The sequence below is a fragment of the Mus musculus genome, chromosome 9, assembly GCF_000001635.26.
Source record: "Mus musculus strain C57BL/6J chromosome 9, GRCm38.p6 C57BL/6J".
NCBI classification, from domain to species: Eukaryota; Metazoa; Chordata; class Mammalia; order Rodentia; family Muridae; genus Mus; species Mus musculus.
In genome coordinates, this window is record NC_000075.6 from 113,173,674 (window position 1) to 113,199,620 (window position 25,947).

The 25,947-nt window shown below is 43.8% G+C and overlaps 1 long non-coding RNA gene across 2 annotated transcripts; it reads right to left on the bottom strand.

The window, feature by feature from the left end:
• Positions 1–418: 418 nt before the first annotated feature.
• Positions 419–25,947, bottom strand: Gm4657. 2 transcript variants are annotated; one of them, XR_871299.1, is made up of 3 exons: positions 25,801–25,947; positions 14,552–14,667; positions 419–1,578 (listed from the first exon to the last, which is right to left on the bottom strand). It is a non-coding gene; the product is annotated as a predicted gene 4657 (long non-coding RNA). The 2 variants fall into 2 exon arrangements; XR_871300.1 differs by lacking the exon at positions 25,801–25,947 and adding an exon at positions 16,116–16,146.

Sequence of the window (25,947 nt, forward strand, 5' to 3'; positions counted from 1 at the left end):
TCATAGTCTCAGCTTTTATAAATCTCTGATATATTCTGAATTATTTTCTCTAATGCTATATTAATCAGGGTTCTCTAAAGAGCATACCTGATTAAATGAATGAATGGGTGTATGAGAGAGAGAGAGAGAGAGAGAGAGAGAGAGTCTTATTAGACTGGCTTACAGGATACATACAGTCTGCATAGTCTAACAATGGTTGGCTCATACGGGAGAGACTAGGAATCTGATAGATGGGGGGGGGGGGGGGGGCTGGAGAGATGGTTCAGAGGAAGAACACTGGTTGCTCTTCCAGAGGACCCAGGTTCAATTCCCAGCACCCACATAGCAGCTCATAACTGCCTGTAACTCGAGTTTCAGGGATCCAACACCTTCACACAGACATATGTGCAGGCAAAAAAAAAAAAAAAGTGAATGCACGTTAAATAAATATTTTTTTAAAAAGAATCTGAGAGGTGTTCAATCCCAGTCTAGTGCTGAGTTCTGAGGGTTCTTGGAGAGCTGCTGTTCTTCAGGGTACATTAGCATCCCAAAGAAGTCGGTTCTAATACCCATGAATAAATTCTGCAACACGGGGCTAGTTGAACTTTCCAGTAAGAGTGAGGGTCAGCAGGGACAAAGATATTTCCTTCTTCCGTGTCCTTTCATCTTGACTGCCACCAGAAGGTGTGGTCCAGACTTAGCATTGGTCTTGCTACAAATTCTCTGAATAAGAAAACCCCTCTCAGGTCTGCCCCGCAGCTTAGATTTTAGTTTATTCTAGATGCGATCAAGACACCTGAGATTAACCATCACAAATGTTTTTTTTTCCATTTTCTAGTCTTTTCTGTTGTACAGTGTGCCTGTAACTACTCCCCCACATCTGATGCAATGATTCTTTTTCTACCAGAAGTAATTGTTTTCCGGTTGGCCTTTCATATCGCACCATCTACTTTCAAATGGATTCTGTCTCTTTCTTTTATTCTGAGAATTTTCAGTACACCTCTGCTGAAGCATGTTTTCAGCTGATCTTCTTGGTGTAAATGTTCTCTCTCTGGGACATCCTAATCCTTTCTTCTGATGGTCTTCTCCCATGTTCTGTGAACTTTTCTCCTTGGGTTTCTCTTGAGGGAAGCCTGGAGCACGCTCTGAGCTTTGGGAGGCCTCCTTTGAGCACAGGAGTTGAGTGCTTCAGCTATGGCTTGGTGGGTCCATTGTACTTATTACCTAGTCAATAGCTCAGGCCCCCACTGCGCACAAGGGAGTCCACTCAGCCATGGTCTTCCTGGTAAACCTGGTTCCACCATAGGCCAGAGCAATCAGCCAACTCTAAGGAAGGGCAGGGTAGGGACAGCACTTCACATTATGCTTTGTAAGTCCATCATCACAGGAAATCAAGGCAGGGACCCAAAGGCAAGATCTGAAGCAGAGACCATGAAAGAATGCTGCCTACCAGCTTGCTGTGCAGCCAATTTTCTGCCAGAATTTCACAATCTGTCTTCTGACAAATCAGTTTGAAATCATTTAAAGTCTCAATCTCTACCAGGTATGGTGATTCATGCCGATAATCCTTATCTAAAGAAGCTGGGGTAAGAGGATCACCTGTAATTCAAGATGAGATAGATACACATAGTGAGTTCTGTCTCAGCTAGGACTACAGAGTGAGCTACTGTTTAAAATAACAATTAAACAAACTAAGATACAAATGCATACATAAATGAAAGAATACATAAGTGAAGACTTCCTTTCACTCCCTGGCATTTATAACATAGATGTTTAAACAGAGGCACACTCACAGCTTTGAGAGATACACTGAATGGGCCAGGATTGTTTAAAAGTATATGTTTGTGGCTCCCCCCCCCCCCCCGAAGAGAGTCCAGAGCTTTCATCAACTCATAAGGGAATCTAAGCCTCAAGGAAGCTTGAAAGCAATTGCTTTAAATCATCTTGAATGTCTCCTAAATTAAAGCCAGCCCTTGGTGAAACACCAGGAGCTACAAATTTAGGTCTTGAGACATTGCGTCTGTTGCTTTCCTGGTGTCTGTCAGAGCTGGGGGGGGGGGGGGGGAGGGGTCCAATCAGGTGAATCATATGCTGGGCTCCAAGGGTTCTTTACAGTGATACAGTGACTATTTGGGGGCTTGGTGGAGTTGGAGAGAGGCTATTGAAGAGATGAGTGTGGTACCTGAGCCAGCCTGAGCCAAGCCTAAGCCTGTCTGTTCTCTGCACACAATTTTCACCCCAAAACACAGAAACATAAAATAAACCAACTACACATAAGGTAGGACAGAAAGAATGACAAGAGATTTGGAAGGGTGGAGCTACCCTCTGATGATACAGGGGTTAGTTCACCAGGAAAATACAATCATTTAAAATGCTATGAACATGCCGAAGATCAAAGCCCATGGGGCTGAGGAAATGGTTCAGTCAGGAAAGCGCTTGCGGCACAAGCATCAAGACTAAGTGTGGATCTCCGACACACATAAGAAGTCAGGTGTGCTTTCTCTAGCTCCTTCATTGGGTACTCTGTGCTTCCAGCCCCCTAGGAGGAACAACAATATGAACTAATCAGTAACCCCAGAGCTCCCTGGGACTAAACCATCAACCAAAGAAAACACACGGAGAGACTCATGGCTCTAGCTGCGTATGTAGCAGAGGATGACCTAGTTGTTCATCAATGGGAGGAGAGGCCCTTGGTCCTGTGAAGGTTCTATGCCCCAGTATAGGGGAATGCCTGGACCAAGAAGTGGGAGTGGGTGGGTTAGGGAGCAGGAGGAGGGGGGAGAGGATAGGGGATTTTCGGAGGGGAAACTAGGAAAGGGATAACATTTGAAATGTAAATAAAAATATCTAATTATTATTATAATAAAAAATGTCAGGTGTGTTCTTGCAATCACAGTGCTGCCAAGGAAGAGACAGGAGGATTTCTGGGACTCTGTTGCCACCAGCTCTCCCCTAATCAGTGAGCTACAGGTTCACAAAGAGATCCTGTGTCCAAGAGAAAGAACCAGACAGACAACTCTAGAGAAACAGCACCTGCCATTGACCCCTGACTTCCACATACAAACTCACATGTATACACACACACACACACACACACACACAAACTCGCAAACATACGATTAATGCTCTCCAGAAAACAAAAACCAAACTTCATGATTTTTGTTTGTCTGATTGTTTGTTAAATCAAACACTGGTAGAAATAGATATGTAAGAACACTTGAGCCAATCAATCCTCAAAAAAAGAGAATTTTTTATAACAATTTATGACAGATAAGTGTCATCTATGAGTGTGTTTTTACAAATTGTACCCAGTCAGGTCTCACAAACTAAAGGACCAGGAAGCAAAGGCTTCGAAAGCCAGGGAAAGGGGAGGCCACCAGACTGAGCCGCAAACCCACGCTCATCTGGCCCCCAAGTCAACACTCTTTCCAGGGGAGCTTGCTAGCAAGAAATAAGAAAGATAGTACAGAATCAAAATCTTTTTTAAAATCTACATAATTCATTTGGTTGAGTATATTTCTCTTCTCCCCAGTGGCAGCTTCTTGCTATTTTCCCCCACCTGTTAATTACTCGGGGCTGGTATGGGGGCGGACTTGGCTTCCTGAGGCAGCCCAGGCAGGTTGTCACGCTGTCAAGGATCCCTTCATTAGCAAGCTGTCAATATGCTGCCAACAGCCACCATTTGGTTTGTTCAGGGAGCAGAGCTGTGGTGTGGAGTCTTGGCTCCATCAATTAGAGGAATTAAAAAAAAAAAAAAAAGAAAAGAAAAAAAGGCAAGAGGCAGATGTCTTCCAGTCTGTTCTCCGCAACAGACTTGGGATATGGCGTGGGCTTTCACTGGGAGGAGGGCGGTGGGGGTGGGTTAAGGGAAGTGTCAAGGAGGAGGAAGCTAACAAAAGTATGGCGAGCAAGACGGAGGCGTTGAAAGATATAGACTCCTCGTGCCACGGGGTTCTGAGTAATGCTAGCTTTGGCCATGTCCTTGCTACAGTGGACAGCTCAAAAATCAAGCTTTTAAAATGGTTAGGAAGCCACCAGTTGGATTTTAAAAGTGAAAGGTGCCATTTGCCTACAACCTTTTCAAAGTTACCCTAATGAAGCAGAGAAGACCTGCCAGTCCCTGGCAGCCCTTTTACAAGCCTGCACTCTTTCTGTTAATTGGCACCGTCAACCCCTGAGCCTCCAGGCCCCTAGACTTCCCAGTCACGGCGTGCCTGCAGACATGTTGCTTTTCAGAGGGCCTCGTGTAAAAGAATGACAGAAGCCTAATTTTTGAGCAACTCTTTGCAAAGCTGGGGTAACAATAAAAACTTTATTCCTGGAGTCTCAGACCCTACTCTGCATCTCTTCCCACAATGCCTCGCAGCTGTGCCCACCTAAACTGTGCTCAGATTCTCTACAAGCAGGGAGACCTTGGGACCGGAAAGGGTTTGCAAAGCTTGCCTCAGAGCTGTCTTTGTTGTGGAAGGGAGTGTGCACAACTCAGATTTCAAGAACTGACAAAATATAGTCTGTTGTGGAGGTGCGTGCCTGTGATCCCAGTCCTTGAGTGGAGGAGGCAGCAATCGAAAGGTCAGGCTGGAGACATGGCTTAGACATTAAGAATACTGGCTGTTCTTCCAGAGAACCTAGCCTTGTTTCCCACCCATAGGGTAGCTCACAACCACCTGCAGCTCCACTCCCAGGGGATCCAAGGCTCTCTTTTGTCTTCCATGGTTATCAAGTGTGCACATAGACACACATGCAGATAAAACATGCATATACATTAGGAAATTTAAAAGAGTTTAAGGTCATCCCCAGCTACATAGTAAGCTCAAGGACAGCCTGGGCTACGCGAGCCTTTTCCAGGGTGCGCGTCTTCACAGGAAGTACCTCTTTCTTTTGCTTTTTCCTTCCTTCCTTGCTTCCTTCCTTCCTTCCTCTCTCTTTCTTTCTTTCTTCATTTCTTCCTTGTCTTGTCTTTCTTCCTTTACTTCCTTCTATTTTCTTTCTTTCTTCTTCTTCTTCTTCTTCTTCTTTTTTTTTTTTTTTGGTTTTTCGAGACAGGGTTTCTCTGTGTAGCCCTGGCTGTCCTGGAACTCACTTTGTAGACCAGGCTGGCCTCGAACTCAGAAATCCGACTGCCTCTGCCTCCTGAGTGCTGGGATTAAAGGCATGCGCCACCACGCCCGGCTTCTTTTCTTTTCTTTTCTTTTCTTTTCTTTTCTTTTCTTTATGTGAAACATTCATAAAACTGGAATGTTCGGAAGTCATAGAAAAGAAAAATTAATGGTCGATGCTGCAAACAAAGAAATGGAAACAAACAAACAAACAAAGCCCAGAAGGAGAAACACATCTGCTATAACCATTGAGTGAGGACATCTTGCACAGGTAACTAACTGCAGAAAAAGAACGGCAGGGCTGCACGCCCTTGTCACAGGCTGTATATCAGTGTGTGGTTTTACCCACAATTCACAGAACAGAAGGAATTGATTTAATGGAGCAGAACTGGAAACATGAACACACTCATATCCAAATCCCAACCTTAGCACTCATTCACGGAGCAACCCAAGGAGAACATTTAATATTTGTGATTGCCTAGTGAGATCCACAGTAGAATCACAAGAGTAGACAGATCCACATCCAACCCATATATGTGACAATATATACAAGCACTACATAAATCCACAGTCCCCCACTTGATCTCTGCAAGCCCAGATCTCTGTACAGATTACATGCCCCCCTACACAGGTTTCTTTGAGCCCTACAGTAAGTTTCATTTCCCCAAATGAGTAGAAAATTTGTTTCCACCTGTAGTAAGTTCTCTTTCTCTGTTACACCAATGAGGATATTAAAGGGTTGGACTATCATTAACCCCAGCCAACCAGTGAATGTTTTTGAACACATGCACCAAGGAAGGGGCATTGGTCTATTGCAGCTATTTCTGTATTCCTAGACAGATGCGGGAACCCAGTCCCCTCACCATAAGGCACATATGAGTACCTTCAGTCCAAAAGGAGAACAGGGGGATACACAAACTCAAATAAGTAAGCAGAGTCCCTTAGAGTTGGTAGACTCTTGGTTCTGGGGCCCCTCCTCTACTTAGATAAAGCATGACAATAAACTTCACTTTGACCTTGGCCTGAGCTACTCTCTTGTCTCTTAATTCTTCATTATGCAGAGGGAAGGAATCCATCAGGCTAGCTGGGACCACACTTTCCAAGTTCTGGAGAAATGCAATCCAGGTTTTTCTGCAGGCTCTTCTGAGGCTCTGGTGTTCCAAATACCCACAGATTTCAGGAATACTCCAGCCTTTAGCCTGCCAGACAGTTGGAAGGACAAAGTTGTGTCATGGCAGAGAGAGGGCTCAGAGTAGAGATCCAGGAAGCCCTAAGAGCAGGCTAAGGACTAAGGATAATGAGGTCAACTTTGAATGGCACTGAGCAGGCTTTGTGTGAAGAATCTGGGGGGCAGAGAGCACTATGCAGTGGCTTGAAAGGAAGGGTTCATTTCTCCAGACCCAGAAAGCTATCACGGACCCAAAATTGAGTCCTCCAGCCACCCAGAGAATGCTTACAGAATGACTCTGTGCCAAGCATGCTATGTATTGGAACACGGCAGTGATCAAAGCAGCCAAAATCCGGTTTGGAGAGATGGAGAAGTGGTTAGAAGTGAACATTGCTTTTGAAGAGGACCAGGTTTTATTCCCAGCACCCGTGGCAGGCAGCTCAGCGATCTGATTCTCTTCTCCTGGCCTTTAACGATACCATCACACACAGACACACTACACATAAGTTCAAAACTTAAAATTATTATTTAAAGTAAGCAAAATAGCTGTTATGAGCAACTACGATTTAATAAAACATTATACTCTAATAAGTGCTATGGGGAAGAGATAGGAAAGGGCAGGGCAGAGAGATCTGGAGAGCATCTATGTGTAGGATGCTAAATAGGCTCCTTGGAGAAGGTTTCATTGGGAGGATTCAGAGATGAAGGACTAAGAACATGGGCAGGAGCTATGTGGCTCTCTGGAGCAGGGCGAGCTGAGCAAGGGAGACAACACTGTACATAAAATGGTAGAGCCCCAAACTTTACTTCTGATGACCTACCACTGTTCCCATGGTGATGAGAGACTCCTGTCTGTATATCTGCAGAACTCTGTTAATGCCTTAGGAGATGTCACCAGTGACCTGGATTCAGAGTCCACTCCTCCCCACACACCGCCAGGGTCACCTGCAGTATGCCATGCTCCCAACTATGCTGATTTATTAAACACACTGCCTCTAGCTTTGGTTTCCCCAGCAACCACACTTCTTCTCTTATTTTATTAGTTTCCTTTCCTTTTTTTTTTAAAAAAAACAGGATGAAACTATTAGTTGTAAAATCTATTTTGTTCTGCAAGAAGCTGTGCCACAGTTGACACTACCCAAAACAGACTCTGAGATTAAAGCCTCTTGCCACGGTGAATCCGTTTTCTGACCTGGCATTGCCATCCAGTCGCCGTGACTCTTTCCTCTCACCTAGCAATGACCTGTAACTTTGAGCCCCTCTTTCACTGCCTTTCGTTTTTCCTGATTTTATTTATGCTCCTGACAAATTTCAGGCAATCTCTCCGAGCTCACTGGAGGCTAATTTTGAGATGAGGATATAAGAGTGTTAAAAATAAATTCATCATGAGCACAGGGGTGTCTATTTAAAATGCTGATGTTCTGTTATCTGTCGGAGGCAACTGAGAAGCTGTGAATACGCAGTGGCGAACGTCTGTCCCCACATCCTGCTTTCATCAGCACAAAGCAAACACTCCCTACCTCCTGTACTGGAAGCCCATGCTTCTCTGCCATGATGCTTCACAATTCTCAAGGAGTGTTCGGGGTCTTAAGTCTCCCGGTAAATACCACTGCCACCACCAACTGCTACTTCCTCAATCCCATAGATGGTCTGGACTGTCACTGATCTCAGACTTCTAGAAGCATTTGAAGCCTCAACACATTGTCATGGTGCCCTCAGCCATGAGATCCCATCCTGGCCTTGCCTTTCCTCTCTTCACCATGTGCATTTGTAGGCATTTCTTTTTCTTTTTTTTTTTTTTTTCCATTTTTTATTAGGTATTTAACTCATTTACATTTCCAATGCTATACCAAAAGTCCCCCATATCCACCCACCCCCACTCCCCTGCCCACCCACTCCCCCTTTTTGGCCCTGGTATTCCCCTGTACTGGGGCATATAAAGTTTGCAAGTCCAATGGGCCTCTCTTTCCAGTGATGGCCGACTAGGCCATCTTTTGATATATATGCAGCTAGAGTCAAGAGCTCCGGGGTACTGGTTAGCTCATAATGTTGTTCCACCTATAGGGTTGCAGATCCCTTTAGCTCCTTGGCTACTTTCTCTAGCTCCTCCATTGGGAGCCCTATGATCCATCCATTAGCTGACTGTGAGCATCCACTTCTGTGTTTGCTGGGCCCCGGCATAGTCTCACAAGAGACAGCTACATCTGCGTCCTTTCAATAAAATCTTGCTAGTGTATGCAATGGTGTCAGCGTTTGGATGCTGATTATGGGGTGGATCCCTGGCTATGGCAGTCTCTACATGGTCCATCCTTTCATCTCAGCTCCAAACTCCGTCTCTGTAACTCCTTCCATGGGTGTTTTGTTCCCAAATCTAAGGAGGGGCATAGTGTCCACACTTCAGTCTTCATTCTCCTTGAGTTTCATGTGTTTAGCAAATTATATCTTATATCTTGGGTATCCTAGGTTTGGGGCTAATATCCACTTATCAGTGAATACATATTGTGTGAGTTTCTTTGTGAATGTGTTACCTCACTCAGGATGATGCCCTCCAGGTCCATCCATTTGGCTAGGAATTTCATAAATTCATTCTTTTTAATAGCTGAGTAGTACTCCATTGTGTAGATGTACCACATTTTCTGTATCCATTCCTCTGTTGAGGGGCATCTAGGTTCTTTCCAGCTTCTGGCTATTATAAATAAGGCTGCTATGAACATAGTGGAGCATGTGTCCTTCTTACCTGTTGGGGCATCTTCTGGATATATGCCCAGGAGAGGTATTGCTGGATCCTCCGGTAGTACTATGTCCAGTTTTCTGAGGAACCACCAGACTGATTTCCAGAGTGGTTGTACAAGCCTGCACTCCCACCAACAATGGAGGAGTGTTCCTCTTTCTCCACATCCTCGCCAGCATCTGCTGTCACCTGAATTTTTGATCTTAGCCATTCTGACTGGTGTGAGGTGGAATCTCAGGGTTGTTTTGATTTGCATTTCCCTGATGATTAAGGATGTTGAACATTTTTTCAAGTGCTTCTCTGTCATTCGGTATTCCTCAGGTGAGAATTCTTTGTTCAGTTCTGAGCCCCATTTTTTAATGGGGTTATTTGATTTTCTGAAGTCCACCTTCTTGAGTTCTTTATATATGTTGGATATTAGTCCCCTATCTGATTTAGGATAGGTAAAGATCCTTTCCCAATCTGTTGGTGGTCTTTTTGTCTTATTGACGGTGTCTTTTGCCTTGCAGAAACTTTGGAGTTTCATTAGGTCCCATTTGTCGATTCTCGATCTTACAGCACAAGCCATTGCTGTTCTGTTCAGGAATTTTTCCCCTGTGCCCATATCTTCAAGGCTTTTCCCCACTTTCTTTTTCAATACTCTTAAGCTCTCGTGTTCTGGGTTGGGTTCTAGCTTTCTCGGCTGTAAGAACTCCAAACCCTTTAAGAGCTTCTTATGCATGCACAGACATGGCTTCCCAATTCTTGTCATTCATTTTCCACTGATCTAGCTCTCTACCTAGTTGTCAGGGCACTCACACATGCCTCAAATAGATGAGTCAATAACAAATTGACTTGTATTCAGTATCATGTGTGCATACTCTGCTGTTGCCTGTTGGCACAAGGATCTTTGAAGCCATTGATGGTTTTGTTGACATATGTTTTTTCATTGCAACAGTTTGCATTGGAGAATAGAAGGAGGGAGTCAGGGAGGGAAGGAGATGCCCTGCTTTTTTGTACATGGAAGAGAAGGAGAGAACCTCCCAGATCCCATGGCTAGAAACTACAATCTCTAGGTCCAAGTGTGTATGTTCACCCTGTGTGTGCATGTGTGTGTATGAATGGACATATGTATATGTTTGCCTGTCTAGGCCAGAGATCAACCTCAAGTGTTATTTTCCAGGAGTCTCCCACCTTGTTTTCAGAGACAGAATCTATCTCTGAAACCTGGGACTTGCTGAAAGGACTAGGGCTCCTGGCCAGTGATACCCTCCCCTCTCAGAATCTGCCTTTCTTTGCCTCCCTAGTGCTGGAAGTAGGCATGGGCCATTGAACTCAGCCTTTTAACATGGATTGTGGGGCTGGAACTCAGGTCCTCCTGCTTGTCTGGTCAGCGTTTTTTACCAATTAAGCACTCTCCCTGACCCCTATGCACAACTTTTGAATGTGGAAAGACCAGGATGCTTCTCCCACACCACAGGTGCCTCATTCATCCCTTTTCTATTTTATTAGAGATGGAGTGGGTGCGCTTCAAAAGATAAGCCAAGAAGGATAATTCTGTGACCTCCCACTGGGACAAGGCTTTCCACCCAACCTCTCCTTGGTCTTCTCTAAATTAAGAGACAAAGGATGTGCTGATCTCCCTGCTGAGCAGGAAGTCCTGAAAGTACTCTTGGATGGATCTCACAGGACTTCATGTGTCACACATTACCATTAAGCTTCTCCACACTGTTGCTTCCAGGTACAAGGCTGTTGGTGAACCTCAATATGCTGAGTCTGCTCTCAGGACTTTCTGAGACTACAGTGCTCTGCTCTGTGGACATCTCTCAACCATGTCAGAGTCTACAATGGCCAAATGCAATGGCCAACTGATGACAGTGACCATTTCTGTCCACCAGGCTCTGCCCATGGTTTAGAGGTTCGCAGCTAGGATCTCCTTCCAGCCAAGACCATGCTCCTATAGGACTCATGGCCTTTCTAATGGGCAACACTATCCCTAGCTACTGCAGAGTCACCTAAGACACTAATTACATGCCCTGCATTAGGGTAAAGCCTCTTTTTCTACCTCCCTACCATAGGCTTCCCATGCTGATGCCCATCCATCAATAAGCCTTCTTCCCAGACAGCCCAGCTAACCTAGGGTTCTTCCTAGGCTTCTGCTTGCTTCATCTATTGTTTACCCACGATTCCTATTCTCCATTTTCTGTTCTGTGATATTTTCCTGTTTATTTTCACCAATTAGAGATAGAATATGGAGTGATCAGGAAGAGAGGACAGGGCTACCAAATGTGCTGTCTTCATTTACTAGGAGAGAAGTTGATTTGAGGAGCATCATTTTTTTAGATCATCATTCTAGTCTCTAGGCTCCTGGTTGTCTTCCAGCTGCCTGCACACATGGACACAAGCCATTGAAAGGTTACCTTGTCCTATAGCCATTTAAAATATTTTAACTGTCAACTGCGTGACTCCGTTTGGGCAGTTGATTGTTGTTTAAAATGATTCAGTGCTGGTGCATGTATATAAGATTAAGCATAAGAAGGATTATTTCTTTCAAAAGTGGATATTTTGCTGTTATCTTAATCCCGTTGCTATTTGGATAGAGATTCTCAATTTGTGAGTGAAAATAGAGACAATTCCTTTAACGGTTGGAAAGTAAGTTAAAGACGAAGGGAGGGAGAGGGATGGAGCTAATTCCATAAGCCAGTCAGGACCTGTCTTTGCAGTGGGTGTTGTGAATTCACCCATGTTCTTTACTAGGACAGTGCACCTTCCCCAGCTCACATACATGTTGATTGATGTTTCCCTGACCACGCTCCCTTCCGCCAAGGTAATTCTAAAGCACAAACACAGCTGACAGCCCTTAACCTCTTCTACTACCAGTAACACAGATATGGGGGTGCATCTAGCTTTCTCCTTACCCATCATAAGTCATTGGCATCAGGCTTTGCCTTTGTGAGATTTGCCTGCAAATTAATGTCTCAGATGCTGAAAGGAAATGGCATTGAGTCTGCTGCAATGCACTATAGAAGACTGGTTCATTGCTAATCTTCCCATTCACATTTATTAAGGGTATACCCTCATTGGCTTTATGCAGGACCCCAATAACCAAAGTAATCCTGAGCAAAATAAAGAAAAATTACTGGAGGAATTGTTATTCCATATCTCAAGACACATTACAGAGCAACACTAATAAAAACAGTATGATACTAGCACAAAAACAGACATGTAGACCAATGGAGCAAAACAGAAGGTCCAAAGATGAATAGATGTAACTACAGCCATTTGATATTTGGCAAAAAACACCAAAAACACACAGTAGATAAATGAAAACATCTTCAACAAATAGAGCTAGGAAAACTGGATGTCTGTATGATGTAAAGAAGAAAATTAAACTCTTCTCTATTGGTATACACAAAAATCAACACCAATTGGATTGAAGATCTCAATGTAAAATCTGAAACTACTAGAAGAAAATGCAGGCCATATCCTATAAGATACAAGTGTAGGAAAGGTTTTCTGTATAAGACTCGATTTACTTAGGCTATTGTTAACAGCCAACAATAAACATGTGAGACCTAGTTCAGTCTGGTCTACACTTATTATAGTCCTCTCTTAACTGGGATGCAGAAAAAGAAAAATAGCTTTCACTTAAGCTGTGATTCACGGATTTGGACCTAAATTAAAAGATCTAAGACATTCAGAGCCTCAATGAATTAAGTATTTTATCTTTTTTGATTTCTGAAACCTCAGCACATACTTTTGTATACACACACACACACACAGAGAGAGAGAGAGAGAGAGAGAGAGAGAAAGAGAGAGAGAGAGAGAGAGAGATTCCTCCTATACCTTCCTATACCTTTCATTTGTTGGATGTGTGGGATGTGGGTGTGAAGTAACTGTCACTTGTCTTGGTACACTCCAAATCTCCCCTGGATTATAGTGTGGAGAGACAGAGCTTGGTGCTACCACAGAGTATTGTTCCCAAGGAGAAGGTGTCCCTACTTCCAGTGTTCTCCTGGGACCTACTGCAATGTCTCCACCCTGTGTGTCCCACAGACTACCCTGTCTTGATAGCTTCAAGACTTGAAAGTGCTCCCTAGTTGGTTGCTGCTCTCAGGGACCTTGCTAATGCCACTCTGAGAATCCTCCATCTGTGCTGTGTCTATAACTACCCTTCTGTAAGTCGACCTTCCTCTCCCCATGAAGATGCTTCACTCAAGACAGGCTCATCTCCCAGCACATTCTAAGTGATGTTCATGCCAGAGAGTAGGCAAAAGGAACTCAGGAGATTCAGAGCCACTCATCACTACTCTGGCCATTTAGATTCCTCTAGCCGCCTTCCATCTTCCTGCATTTCACATCTTGCCAGAACTAAAATTCATGGGATAATATAATTTTTCATACTGAGTTTTTAAATATTTCTAAAGTTCAAATTTATGTTACCAACTCTACAGGTTCTATGGTTTTTTTGTGTTTTTTGTTTTATGTCAAGGGGCAACTAAAATAATTCAGAACATTTTTATCTCAACAAATACTCAACTTTCAAGCCAGTGCCTGCCATCTCTCAGTAAAATAATATTGCCTAACAAACAAACTACTGAGAAAACATCAGGGTACACTGAAAGAGCCTTTATTCATCTCATGGGCCAGGAGGCTGATGAGATCTGGGTTCCAATAGGCATGGAGAGACCTAAGGGGGCGGGGTCTTTTACATCACCAGGGATGTGGATGTTGCTCATGTGAATTGTTACTCCTGCTTTACAATTTTCTCTTTTGTACCCATGATAAATAGGGGGTCCTGGGCACGTTATTCTCAGGGTAGTAGCAGAGTGCTAATTAATGTAAATATATGTGTGTAGTCTCTCCTTCTGTAAGATCCACGTCTGCTGGCATCCATTAGCCAAATCAAGAAACAAAATCTAGGGAAACAAAACACTAGACTAGACTAGACTAGACTCTCCCAAATGAAAAAGTATTGGGGATCAGCCAGGTAAGGTTGTTAGAAGTTGGGGATTGAATGGTTAAACATGAACATTAATGTGCTAAATGCTATTTTAGAATGGCTCTTGTAACACATTTTTCCCACAGTCTCACTGTAAAGCTGATAGCAGCTTTGGCCCAGGTTGAATTGTTACCTCTGCTAAGGTGTGACCTTACTTAAGACCAGGAACAGTGCCATGCTCCATTTCTGTTGACAAGCCCCAAACACTCACCTAGGGTCATGACAATGGGTGCTATAATTTCCAAGTTGGTGTTACATAGCCCATACCCTATAGGATAGCTTTGAATGATATGGAGCCCACTTCTAGTTTCAGAAGTGCCCACATCCCTATGAAGTTCCTGTGGTAATATTTCAAGGACAAAGAGAGTTGACTAATGATATTCTACCAGAGCAACTTGAGACTGTCCATCAGCAGACGCATTTCCACCAGGAGGAAAGCCAGTCTACCTCAATACCAGACAACAGACGATGGAGAGCAGAGTCAGAGCCTACTTCTGTCTCCTTGGCTTGCACAGATAACCACATACATCTACAGCATTCCTCCCCGTCTCCCTCCTTTCCATCCTACTTCATTTTCCCACAGTAATTATTACCTGAACTGTGTTCACTCATCCACTGAGGCGAATCCATATTTCCACACTGGAGCGCAAGTTCCTTGTGGGTAGACTCTACTTTCTTGCTACCCTGTCATCAGCACCATGAATGGCATCTGAAACATAAGATACATTCAATAAAAAGGAGTTCAGTACATGAACACATGGGTGGACTGTGGAGCTCAGCTTCCATTGAATTTCTACTTCTTATCACCAAGAGCATGCAGAGATGCCGTTCAGGTTACAAGGGATGAATGGATGTTGGGGACTGGGGACGGGGCAAGCCCACAAAACAGAAAACATAAGGATTGCTATCAGATACCAAAGTCTTCATGAGAGGGGAGCATGGGATTTATTCTTTGTGGTTCCAAAAGGAAAAGTTCAATTAGAACTTGATGTAAGGAAATGTCTCCTTAGAAGCTATTCAAGATGTCTTGTGCTGACAGTCAGTCGGCAGTGGGTTTCCTGTCACTTGTGCAACAGGTTAATCTAACCAACCAATGGAAACCACACAGAGCAGGGCGACATGATGACAGGTCAGCTGCTAGAAGATTCTCGTTTGGAGGAATGTGTAGCACCAGGCTTCTCTACTGGGACTGCAGACTACATATGCATCTTAAGACCTGAGCAGATGGAACTGTCTCTTCTTCCTAGGTTTTGTAAAAATTTTATCTTGTCCTCTCCTAGCTTTGGCATTCTGAGCCCCGTGTCTCCAGGAAAGGCAGGCTACTTGGGAGTTTTGGGTTGTCAGCACAGGAAGAATGTCAGGGCAGATAAATTAAGTATCTTGAAATTATACTTATAAGTGTCCATCTGCGACATGTTCCTGAACTAAAGTCTTAAGTTTAATATGAATTCTAGAATTACAGAAGTTTTTTTTCACCATAAGGGACACATTATCACTGCCCTTGTAAAGTAATAAACTTTACAAGGTAAAGGAATAAACACTCAAAAAGGCTTAATAGGCAGTTCCTGGGTCAGAAGACAAGGAAATTCTAAAGCTGAAAAAATGAACTATTTCCCAGGGCTCCAATGTCAAGCAACAACTTACACACTACCTGACAACATCTCTTCTCCTGTAAGATCTTAGTAGGCTCTTCCAGATGTGGGAGATTAGGACCCCACCCCTGTATACCTCAAGCTGTATACTTATAATCTCAGACTTCACAACTACTTGAGCCAGTAAGGAAGACATTCCATCCTGCACACCTATGCTAAATGCTCATACCTAAATACTGGAAACCTCCCTATAGATTTGTATTTCTCCAACATTCCCTGCTTTACCCTGATTCCTGCAAGTTCCTGACACCAAAGGAGGCTGGACCAAGAGGGATAGGCTGGATAACAGGATGAGCTCCTAGCCAGTGTCACCGGCCAAGTCATTTGAATTGAGAAGAAGAAGTGAAACAAAGAGTCTAACCCCTCTTTCACTTTTCTTTTTCTCCTTTCTCCTGTCTCCTTTCTCCTTTCTTCCTTCTCCTTTCTCTCTATCCCTCTCTCCCTCCCTCTCCCCCTTTCCCCTTTCCCCTCTCCCTTCCCATACCCCTTTCCCTCTCTCTATTACCTGGAAGTGTCTTTCTGCAGATATTGTTCTGGAAAAAAGCAGAATGAGTTTACAGTTCCATTCTAGTCATATTTAAAGGAATACAGACTCTCCCAATTAGAATTGTTGGAAGAACAAGTAGAGAGAGCTACCCTTTATTCACCTTCTTATACCCTGATTCCTCCCCACCCCAATGAATTATCAGAGATGTGATTTTGCAAAATGTTTGACATTCCCTCTTCTGATCTTGGTTATTAATAGATATGCTGCTACAAAAATGCTGTCTCACAGACCATTCAAATCTCTGGAGCTTAAAGCAATGGTCACTAACAGCTGTGGATCCAGGCCTCATGTTCCAGGGGAAAGAAGGCTTGGTTGTAGACTACCGTTTCTGAGGGCTGCCTGTGTTAGACAGGATCCATGCAGCTCCCTCTGCTTCATGCCATGAGGCTCTGCCGTACATCTCATCCTTTTGGAGACACTCTTTCACAGGTCTCCATACAGTGAGAGTATGAGCAAGAGAATGCACACGGGAACACCTGAATCTCTTCCATCCTCTGTCCACATAGGGCCTGTCAACGTTCTACCAACCAGCATGGGTCATATGATCAAAGTCAAGGGTGAGAAAGCAGAACCCATCCATCATGGAGGCAGCATGTATTGCTGGAGCTGCCATCCCAAAATGCCAGATGCTGATGGATTGAAGCCAAAGCCCCATTTCCTTACAGTACTCTATCTGCGGATGTAAGGTCAGACTGCCAGAAGGTTTGGGGACCCCTGAAGCCCCTTTTCTTGGTTTGCAGAAGGCCACATTCATGCTGTGCCCTGCGGTGGCCATTTCTATATACTCACAAGCCACTGGTACTGGGGGATCTTTTGTTTCTTGCTGGGTTGTTGGTGCTTTATTGTTTTGTCATTGTTAGGTATGCTGCTGTTACTGTCCATGGTGCTAAGAATCTAACATAAGGTTTTGTGCAAGTTAGTTACATCCCAAGTTCTTTTTTTTTTTTAAGTAAGAACTCTATCCATGAGACTTCCTTCAATTGCTTTTATAGAGACACTGTCTCCAAAATCAATTACACTTGAGCCGCTCCTTCACCCCATATTTTGAGGAAAATATAATTCAAGGCGTACACAGAGTTATTGAATTGTTCTGAACAATGAAGCTTGGCCTCCCTTAAGTGTTTCTGTAGCTTGAATTCTGACAAAGCAGAACTCCACATTCCAACTCTATTAGTCATCCGCCATGCAACAACCTTAGAGAGATAACCTTTCCCCCACTTATCACACTGGAATTATAATAATAACGAACTCGTACGTTTGGTAAAAGAGGAACGAAAGAATTAATTGTAGAAAAGCATGGACCACAAGATTTTGCTCAAAGTAATTGCTCAAGCAATGTCACTGGTGTCAAGATTCTTTGCAGTAGAGAAAGTTTCCTTTACTCAGGGAGGCCACATGGGCTGTGACACAGGCCACGTGCCTTCCCTGTCAAGACCTGGATTCTCTCCTGCAGCAAATTCTATTTTCCCAAATCCATCTTCCTTCAAGCTGTTTCTGCAATATGGCGACTCTTTTTTAAAAGTCTACTTAACATTTCTCTGCCAATAAATTAGAGACCAGAAAGAAGATAGCACGCACTTGCCTTTCTAGACATTTTACAGATGGCTTGCTGCCTTGAAGCAGTGTCATGGCTGCTGTGGCCTCAGCAGAAAATCTCAACTTTTTCTCTTGCTATGTGGGAAGCCTGTGGACTCAGAGGATCACAGTGCTGGGGCTAACCACAGCTCTTTGGGAGTTTCTCCAAGACTCAGAAGTTCTGAGCATGTCATCTAAGTGAACTTTCAGAATGTAGCAGTTGCTCCTCAAAATCATGTTGGTTGGTTGGTTCACAGGCTATGGACCATGGGAATCCAATGAGTCCATGATCAGCACCTAAATCCTTGCAAAGGAATTGCTGGCTATCGAACTCTGCCAGCATTGCTTCTTTCAAAAATCTATTTTTGCCTGTGGGGTATGTGTGTGTCCATGTTAGTGTGTATGTGTGTGTCCCTGTTCATGTGTGTGTGTGTGTGTGCATGTGTGTGTCTATGTTCATATGTGTTGGCATGTGTGTTTGTTCATGTTCATATGTGTTGGTTCATGTGCCTGCGTGTGTCCAAATTCACATGTATTCCTATCCATGTGTTGATATGTGTGTTTGTTTGTGTGTGTGTTTGTGTGTGTGTGTGCTATGTGTGTGCGCGTGCACGAGTGCTCTCGGGCTTGCGAGCATATCTGGAAGCCAGAAGTCAACCTCTGGTGCCATTCATCAGAAGCTGCTCCCTTTATTTTCTAAGATAAAAGTCCTTCCCTGGTACCTGGGGCTCACTGATTAGGCTAGGCTAGATGGCTAGCAAGACTCAGGGATGCAAATATATCCACCTCCCTAGTGTTGACATATAAAAGCATGGACCATTGTGCCCAGGCTTGACAGGAATTAAATTCAGATCCTCATGTTTGCACAGCAAGCACATTAAAAACCGAGTGACCTCTCCAGCCCCCAAATTACTTTTTACTGTTGTGTTCAGTGATCTTTAGGTTCTTAAGAGTCCATCCCACCAGCAAGCTCATAGTAAGGGTGGGGCCAGGAACACAAGGAGGAGCAGAGACCTACTTTTCTTCTCTGCTATGCACTCAGCACCTTGGTTAATGCACACAGTCTCCCTGAACAGTGGAAAATGTCTTACAGGTTTTTTTCTTCCTATAAACAAAATGTCTAAATTGATAGTTTTGATTAAAGCATCAAAATACAAGAGGTATGTGTGCTGCAACTAGAAACTAGAGAGAACGCTAGATGTGAAAGAAAATATTTGAAAACAACTTCCACATTGGTTAACTCCTGCAGGAAATCAAGTGGCTCAAGACAGTGTCTGGATGTGAAAAGAAAGCCCTCCTCATGAGAAACATGTCCACAGAGCAATGGTAGGCCGAGTGTAGTCTCTAGGCAGGCAGCATCAGCAACTTAGGGACTTGTCGGAAATGAAAATTATCAGGTACCAAACCAGACCCACAAGTGTGGACACTTGGTCTTCAGAAAGGTCATGGAACCCGGAGGTATGGTGTGTGACAGGAAGCACTTCACTTCAGGGGAAGGCTTTAAGAGTTTGCAGCCGCCCCTCTTAGTGACCTACCCTCTGCTTCCTGCATATGAATGAAATGTGATCAGCCAGCTTCCTGCTGTGTCACCCCTGCCTTGAGGAGACTATTGTTTTGGAACTGTAAGTTAATAGACTTGCTTCCTTACATTGCTTTTGGTCAATGGTGTTTTACCATCACAACAGAAAAGTAAAGAGCACAGCTAGGCTGTTGGCCAGCAAGCCTAGAGGATCCACCTGTCCCCACTTCCCCAGCTCTGAGATTACAAGAGTGAGACACACATGGAGTTGTATGTGAGCACTTCAGGTCAAACCCAGGTTCTCCTCCTTTCCCTGAAAGCATTTTCACTGGCTGAGCTACCATCTCAGCTCCCAAACCTCCTGGGTTTTATTTTAATAATCCTTCCAGTGTTTATGATGCAGCTAGATTTTGAGAACCACTGCTCTTGAGAGTGACATGCTCCCAGCACATCATGCCCTTACCAGGGAGCTACCTGAGCTATGAAGAATTACAATCTGGCACCATCCAGGAAACTGAGGAAAAATTAACATAGCCTCCCTCATGGCCTGAACACATCTATTCTGGCCATATGGGGACTACTATCCACAAACTAGAGGATGTAGGAAGAACAGAAATAAGACCAGGTATCTCTTTCAGGTGCTGTTCTATTTCTGTAAAAAGACACCATGACCAAGGCAGCTCTTAGAAAAGGAAACATTTAACTGGGGCCTTGCTTACAGTTTCAAAGGTTTACTCCATTATCATAATGCCAGAAAGCATATTGGCATGTAAGCAAGTGCTAGAGAGGTAGCACACACACACAGGGAGAGAGAGGGGAAGGAGGGGAAGGGGGGAGGGGGGGAGGGGTAGCGGGGAGGGGGAGGGGAAGGGGGAGGGGAAGAGACAGACTAGGCCTGGCTGAGCTTCTGAAACTTGAAAGTCCACCCTCCAGTGACACAGTTTCTCCAATAAGGCCACACCTCCTAATCTTTCTAATCCTTCCAAACAATTCTACTTTCTGATGACTAAGCATTGGACTATATGAGTTCAATGCCTGGGGTAGGGGTTGGGAGGTTACTCTTAGTTAGTATCTATGAGAAGACACTCAATTTGGCTAAAGATATTTTGGCTGGGAAGAGTCAAGACTTCTACTTCTCCTGTTCTATATGTGCGTATTACCTCTGTGTGTGTGTGTGTGTGTGTGTGTGTGTGTGTGTGTGTGTGTGTGTGTGTGTGTGTTTGTGCCCTGTGTATATATCCTATATAACTTGCCTATCCCCAGAAGGATGAGATAGGGACTCCTAGGGAAAACTCTCGATGTTCTAAAGACCAGAGAAAACTCTGTAGCCTGACCGGTTTTCCCAATCTCTCAACACGCATCCTTGGGTTTAAGGATTAGGAACACGTTCCTTTAGGCCAGCGTTTCTCAACCTCTGGGTTGTGGCTCCTTTGGGACCAAATGACTCTTTCACAGGGGTGGTCTAAGATCATCTGCATATCAGATATTTATATTATAATTCATAACAGTACCAAAATTAGTGATGTGAAATAGGAATGAAAATAATTTTATGTTTGGGGGTTGCCGCATTGTGAGGGACTGTATTAAGGGGTCACAGCATTAGGAAAGTTGAGGACCATTACTCTATGCTAGTCGGTGTAATATGATGGCCACTGGACTCAAAAGCTGGCCACTGAAGTTAGAGAGGTTGGGATATAGCTCAGTGGTGGAACACTTGACTAGTGTGCATGGAGCCCTAGAATCTTCATCATTGCAAATACCTGCAGACATAATAATTATTATTATGATCTACAAATTTATCTGGTACCAATATTAAGTTCAAGATACCAGTGAATGGATAAACATCCCGAGAAACTGTCAGCACAAAAGTAGTGTGGCTTTCATAGACACAAGGAATGCGATACACAGATAAAACAAATAAGAATGCATGTGCTCTCCTGCGTTCCCTTACTAACAATTCATAACAAATTACTGTGGCTTAAAAATAAAAACACGCATGTATCCGCTCACAGTGGTGTGGGTCAGAAGTGGACCTGGGTTCTCTCCCAGAAGTCTGAAACAGAGACAAAGTGTCAGCCAGGCTGTATAGCTATCCTAGGTGGCTTACTATTGCTGTGATGAAACACCCTTATCAGAATCAAGTTGGAGAGGAAAGACTGTTTTCCATACACTTCCACAACACTGTTTATCACTGAAGGAAGTCAGGACAGGAACTCAAACTGGGCAGGAACCTGGAGGCAGGAGCTGATGCAGAGGCCACAGAGGGGTGCTGCTTACTGGCTTGCCCCAGGTGGCTTGCTCAGCCTGCTTCCTTATAAAGCACAGAACTACCAGCCCAAAGGTGGCCCCATCCACAATTAGCTGAGCCCCCCTTCAGTCACTAAGAGAATGCCCCAAGGGCTTGTCTACAGATCATCTTAGGAAGGCATTTTCTCAATTGAGACTCCCTCCTCTCTGAAGTCTCTAGCTTGTACCCAGTCAACTTAAAACTTACATAAAACTAGCCGGGATAGCTGACCCCTTGTCAACTTGACATACAAACACATCATTATTAAGCCATAGCCTTTCCTTACTTATTCATTCACAAGATAATACATTAATAATGACATGACAATATAAAACATTTTACAAACTTAAAAAGTCCTACAGCCTTACAAATCCAAACACTCTAAAAGTTGTCTTTTTAAAAATACCCAGTCTCTTTTAAAATCTAAATTCTCTGTAAAACTTGAGAATATCTTTTTTTAAGTTTGAAGTCTCTCAACTGTGGGCTTCTGTAAAATCAAAAATAACTTACATACTTTCTTACGACAAGAAGGAAGAAGCAGGGCACAGTCACAATCTGAACTGAGGCAAACCAAGCTCCAGTAGTGTAAATAACTCAGTGTCCGTTGTCTGCAGTTCACTCACGATCTTCTGAGCTCCTCTAAAAGGGTTGCTTCTGCAGCTCCCATCTCTACGCCATCCACTACTTATCTTCTAAACTCAATCTGGGTCTACTTCCCTGCTGCTGCTGTTCTTGGTGGTCATCCCATAATGGTGGTATCTCCAAATACTGAGATCTGGGCTCCAACTGGGCTGTGCTTGCCCACTAGTCTCTCTTGGGCCCTCTTCATGATTAACCCTTTTAATCCTGGGCCTTCAACTGCTACTGGGATTGCATGTTCACTAATAGCTTCTCCCAGCCTCTCCCAGTGCCAAGCCTCAGCTACTCTCCATGACCCCTTCATTCCTTCAAAATCAGTACCACCTGGGTGACTCTCACACTACCAAGTTTGGCTGCCAGTGCGAGATACAACCTTGGCCACCTCCAGAACACAGCTTCTCTATATTGATTCTGAGAGAACCCTTCCCAGAAGAATTCACCTTAGTGATGCTAATCTCTTCTGAATCACCACTAATTTCTTAGGTCCAGCTAAACAGTATCAATTGTCCCAGTAATGCAAAGGTTTCACTTCAGTGGTACTGGTCTCTTGTTAATCATGGCTGACTCTTCAGTCCCAGCTGACTGGAATGACAGAATCTTGTTGTTGTTGTTTGGTGGTGGTGGTGGTTTTTCAAGACAGGGTTTCTCTGTGTAGCCCTGGCTGTCCTGGAACTCACTCTGTAGACCAGGCTGGCCTCAAACTCAGAAATCCTCCTGCCTCTGCCTCCCAACTGCTAGGGAATGACAGAATCTTAATTCAAAACAACAAATGGCTCGGATCCTTAAACTTCCTTCTGAAACTTCACAAGCCAGGCCTGCATCGTCTGCAATGTTCTCAACATTCTTATCTTCCAAACTCCTACAAAACATCCCACTGAGCTCTCAGCACTCAAGCCCAAAATTCTAAAGTCCAACACTCAAAGCCTTTTCTAGCCCAAAATTCCAAAGTCCTTCCACAATCTTTCCAAAACCATGATCAGGTCTGTTAAAGCAATACCCCCGCTATGCAAGTACCAATTTCTGTCCTGGTTAGTATTACTATTGCTGTGATGAAACACCTTTTTCAAAATCAACTTGTAGAGGAAAGGGAGTATTTTCCTTCTATTTATACCCTACTGTTTATCACTGAAGAAAGTTAGGGCAGGAACTCAAACAGGGCAGGAGCCAGGAGGCAGGAAGCAGGAGGCAGGAGCTGATGCAGTGGCCATGAACAGGCGCTAGTTACTGACTTGTCCCACATGGCTGGCTCAGCCCATTTCCTTATTGAAGCTAGAACCGCCAACCCTGGGGTGGTCTTACCTACAATGGGCTGAGCTCTCCCCTATCAATCACTAATTAAGAAAATGCCCCACAGACTTGCATCTTATGGAAACATTTTCTCAGTTGAAGCTCCCTCCTTCCAAGTATCTCTAGCTTGTGTCAAGTTAACATAAAACCAACCAGGACAGTGTCCTTCCAGATGCTCTGGAGAAGAATTCCCTGCTAAGCTTACTTGATCGTTGGCCAACATTTGTTTCTTGAGGCTCTAGAGTCTAGAGTCTAGACAGCTCCTAGTGAGCTCCTCCATCCTGCCAGGGAGGACAGAAACACCTACCTCAGCTCCTAGAGACACATACCTTCCTTATCTCATGTCTCTTCTACCTTAAAAGGAACAAGAAAAGAGCTCTCTTGCACTTTAGTTCTTTGGTTTCCTCTAAAATCTAATTCCAGTTGCAAATTGCTACTATGATTGAGTTTCATCAGCTAGAATGATCTCCCCTTTGATTACCTGTGAAGCAACTTACTCGTTAAGTAATGAACACTTAAGTGTGGAGTGAACTGAGTCTTTAAGTAGCATTAACTGCAGAGGTGATGCCCCTTTTTAATGTAATACAAGCATCACAAAAGTCAAATAGCATCATTTTCTCAGATTCTACTAACACTGAAAGACAAGGTATCATCAGATCATTTTATTTAAATTATTTTAATAATTTAGCATATATATGTCATGCATTCTGTACAATCTCACCCCTGCCCTCCTACCATCCTAGTTTAACCTCCCAACTCCCTCCAGATCTCTCTTTCATGTTCCTGTCTATTCATTTTATTTTGTGACCCACTGAGATTAATGGGACCATCTGTGTGACTGTAGTTTGGATGTTATCTATTGACACTAAGTGGGCTCAGCTAAGTGTTTGCAAGTAAAGACAGTGATCCCCCCTTCTGAAGAATTTCTCAATAGCCAATGGTTCAGAGACTGTACCTCTCATAGCCCCTTATCAAAACAAGAAAGGAAAAAAGAACCCTACCCAATAGGAAATACAGGCAGCTAGGGGCTATCTTTGGAGGTCAAGTACTTTTACAAAGCAGAGAACTAAGCAGAAGGAATTGCCATATAGCTTGTGAACAAGTGTTTTTTTTGTGAGATAACAGAGAATGAACTAGAAACAGCTGAGTCCAGAAAGCAAAGCCTAGGTAGAACCACACCAGTTACTAGTGGCATAGGAATTTCTGCAACCACCACACCACTGTCAAGCTCAATAGGTTAAAACATCTGTCAACAAGCAATAATTGGTGAATATTTGGACAAGATAGAAAATATTCATCATTCTTTCTTGCCCAAAGGAAGGTAGAACACAGCACAAGTCTCAGCTGCATTGGGGAAGTCATATTTGAATGAAGACTGAACATCAATTCATGTCTAGAATTAAATTTTTTCCTAGAATTACAGTTGTAATTTTTGTGTTTTATTCTCTCTCTCTTGCTCTCTCTCTCTCTCTCTCTCTCTCTCTCCCTCTCTCTCTCTCTCTCTCTCTCTCTCTCTCTCTGTCTCTCTCTCTCTCTCTTCTTTCTTCTTACTTAAATAACCATAGATTCTGTAGAACAAACTATAAGTCAGGAGAACTTATCTATAGAGTAAAAGAAAGCTTTTCTCTTAGGAGTAAAAACTAAAGGAGTAGGAAGAGGATGAGGAGAAAGAAGAGGAAGGGGGAGGAGGAGAGGGAGGAGGAAGAAGAGAAGGAAGAAAGCAGAAGGAGAAGGAAGAGGAGGAGGAGGAGGAAGAGGAGAAGGAGGTGGAGGCAGATATCAGCAGCAGTAGAATCAGCTCTGTCTTGGCAACACCTCCTGCAGGAAACGTCCTGAAGACTTGTGACTGCATACTTACGATGCCTCCCATACTTAGAAATGTCGAATCACTTACCTGAGACATAACTCCTAATGGATTGAAGTTAAAATCAAATCTCCCAACCTCCCCCCCCAAAAAACTACTCTGATGCCATTACCACATCAAGTAGGACTTTTCATTCTGGGGATGTCTATATGGTAGACAAAAGCTGCCCTTGCTGGGTCAAGGTAGAATGAGCCTGGCCCCAATGAGCAGCTCTCACCATTCCCTTTTCCTGCACAAGGATCCTCTTCAGGTTATGTGACCTAACAGGGCTTTTAAGGTCAGTGTCTCAGCCCTTTAAAGGTTCTTAACCATGCTTCCTAAACAAAATCCCGGAGTCCGGGTTGGCTTTCCAAGAAGAGGAATTAAAGTCTTTCTGTGATAGTGAGAAAAATCTAGTTTCTCTTGCATAATCCATCTGCTCATGACTGGGGTGGGGGTTGATTAACCTGAGATAACTCTGCTTTAATCTTACCAGAAGGAAAACATGCACACAGTCTTCAGTTTCTATCTTTCAACCCAAAACACAGCCAGTGTGATATGTTGAGAGAAGAGAGAGAAAAGAAAGGGCAGAACGGTCCCTTCGCCACATCCAGCACCTTCTCCATGCCCAGTGCCTTCT